We start from the raw sequence: 3,080 nt of genomic DNA, 5'->3' as shown, positions 1-3,080 counted from the left end.
CTGCTTACTTTGCACACCCTGGCAGAGGGTATATTGATACTAGTGAGAAGTTGGCTTAGCAATTCTGCAGTATGTATAATCTTTGTAAAATCGATGTTTAATTAAAATCTAATCAATAGCAGAGTAACGATATCTGATAGCAGAGCAAGAATTCCACGCCTATTTATTCTAAAGAACAAAATAATGATTGAACCCATTTTTGAGCCATTGAATTGTTTACCAAAGCGTTCTCAGCTTTATTACAATTACTATTCTATTTTTGATCACATCCTTACATCATTCTGTTTGTAACTCGTAAGTTACATTTTTTTTTGGTCAGTCGTAGTCCATTGGTTTCTTTTTGATGACGTCTTTGGTGGCCTTTCGGTGATTGGCCGTAAGAAGGTACAGCTTCTTCAGCATATTATCCGCCTCACCCGTGGTCATGGCAAACACCTGGACCATTCCCGTCTCATGAACACGGGCCGCCACCCCGGGAACTGCCTTGTCCACGTAGTAGACATACTTCATATGGGGCTCTGGAGAAAGAACGCTTAACGCAGTGAAGACCGGCAAAGAGATCCCAAATGGAAAGTGGGCGCAGGAATTGAGACGCAGATGTAGAAGCTTGTTTGAGGGGTCGGCTTTGAAGTTCGCCCTCCCAAGGGTCCTAAACATCAGATCCCTTTGTGTTTCCGCAAGCATCGCATGGCCTCTTCCATTGATTATCAAGACACTGCCATCGGACCAAATCCAGGCTATCTGTGTGGCCTCATACTGGATTTGGATCACATCGATGTCGTTATTGTAAACGGCGTTTCTTAGGAACCTTACCGTATTTTGCAGGTCCAAGTTCTTATTCATACTCAGTGTGCAATACATTTTGCAAAAATTCATATCGACGTGCATGCGAAATTCCTCGACCTTGCGCCTTTTGGAACGCCTTAGGATTCTAATCCTCTGGAGGCACTGGTCCAAGTGATCTGGCAGAGGCGGAAGCAGAAGACATCTCCTCAAATTCTCCACCGATTTTGATCCAAATGCTGGTTCCACTTTGAGCGGAGTCTCTTAGCTTGGGGGTCCCTGAACTCCGTCATGGTTTGGTCAATGATGTACTCGAAGTCCTCGAGGAAAACTGTGAAGCTGTTCTGCCATCCAGTCTCCGCTGAGACATTTCTGTTGCTTTCTCCCAGGACTCGGGGCTTCATTTGCTCCTTGCTGATCTCGGTTTCGAAGTCAATGGCCTCTGGTTCTGCATCAGTTTGATTGTTGGAACTGTCCTCAGAGATGAGGAGTTGCAATTGTTGGGAAATGGTTTCACTGCATTGCTGTACCCAACTCTGGGTAGCTTCCTCAGCCTTGGGCCTCGGGGGTAATGTTTTAATGTCTTTGACCTCGAGGATAACTGGCTTTTCTGGTTTTTCCACAATGAATTCAGTTGCTTTCTCTGGTTCCTTTTCTGGAATATTTTCAACGGAAACCTTTTCGTTGGGTGGGGGTTTCCACAACTCAGGCTCTACGGAATCAGGTTTCTGCGGCATTTCGAACACCTTTGGAGAAAACTTTTTCCAAACATCCTTTTCCTGGGAGATAAGATCCTTGGGCTTTAGTAACTCAAGCAGAAGATCCCGATTCTTCTCATGTTCCCTTGCTAGGCTTAATAACATATCAAACTCTTCTATATCACTGTGGGGTTCGTTGAGGCCCTCCGATTTTATCCATTCCTTGATTGCCCGCTGCTCTTCGATTCCAATGGTGAAGCTAGCAAAGGCGACATCTTCATTGTCCAGAATCCGAGGCTTCTTGGCGTCACTATCGACCTTTCCCTTTGAATCCGATTCTTCTATATCATTATAGGATCCGTTGAGCCCCTCCGATTCTATCCACTGATCCAAGACCCGCCACTCATTTTTTCCGACTTTCCTCTCAAAACCAGTTTCAAAAGAATTATTTTTATATAGGTTTTTGTTAACTCGAACTGTTTTCGGAGGAAATTCATTGGAGTTTTGAGATTCCGTTAAACTCGGAGGTGGAGTTTTGGAATCCCCGAATACTCCATGCAAACAAAGGATATATAGCATCCGAGGGCTTTATAAGCCCCTTCTTCACATCCATATAGATCTTCCAAATATCCTCTGACGACAGCAGATCTGTATCATACTCATCCACCAAAGTCCCCTTGATGGGTGTCAGCGGTGAGGGTTCTGTATCAACGGTAGGTTTTGGAACAGTTTGACGCACATTTGGAGATATTTTTCCTTCGTTGGGGCATCGTCGACTCTTGATAATCCTTGATGAACTTGGAGGTGGCATTGCCAGTTTTTGGGAAGCACGTTAGAATTCTCCTCGAGTCCAAAGTCCGGAACAACATTGTCGATGCGGAACTTGGAGGGTATGGGGTTTGGGTGCGGTTCATTTACGGTTCGAAAAGCGCTGAATATGAAATTAAATTGATATTAAATATGACTGTTTTTTTTTAGTTCTTACCTGGAGCACGGCCTTTGGATATCATATTCCGAAAAGCCATCTTGATTGTAGATGGGTTCTGTGCTCTTTTTCTTAGGATAGTTTACCGCATCACCGCTGGCCATTTTAAGAAACTGTTGGTCATCATCTACATCAAATAAAGAAGTACGTGGCATTTTGTTAGAAATGTAATCGTACTGAATTTTTAGATGCCAAATTTTTCCACGCACTCTACAACTCTATGGGTGGCAACCTTAAGTTATTTGTTTGAAATATATCCTATCGGAACGACAGAATTGTATATTATCGTTGTGAAAATTATTAAACTATTTAAAATAAAATTTTATCATATATTGTTTCTATTGGGTTAGGTTTTATACCCGTTACTCGTAGAGTAAAAGGGTATACTAGATTCGTTGACAAGTATGTAACGGGCAGAACGAAGCGTTTTCGACCATATAAAGTATATATATTCTTGATAAGAATCAATAGCCGAGTCGATATGGCCATGTCCGTCTGTCCGTATGAACGTCGAGAACTACATAAGCTAGAAAGTTGAGATTAAGCACGCAGACTCCAGAGACATAGACGCAGCGCAATTTTGTTGATTCATGCTGCCACGCCCACTTTTACGC

General features: G+C 43.0%; 1 pseudogene; it reads right to left on the bottom strand.

The window, feature by feature from the left end:
- Positions 1 to 330: 330 nt before the first annotated feature.
- On the bottom strand, positions 331 to 2,372 carry LOC120457540 (annotated as a pseudogene).
- Between the last annotated feature and the right edge of the window lie 708 nt (positions 2,373 to 3,080).

This window comes from Drosophila santomea, unplaced genomic scaffold (assembly GCF_016746245.2).
Source record: "Drosophila santomea strain STO CAGO 1482 unplaced genomic scaffold, Prin_Dsan_1.1 Segkk21_quiver_pilon_scaf, whole genome shotgun sequence".
NCBI classification, from domain to species: domain Eukaryota; kingdom Metazoa; phylum Arthropoda; class Insecta; order Diptera; family Drosophilidae; genus Drosophila; species Drosophila santomea.
Note: the sequence above shows the minus strand (reverse complement) of the source record. Positions and strands in the feature narration are given on the sequence as shown.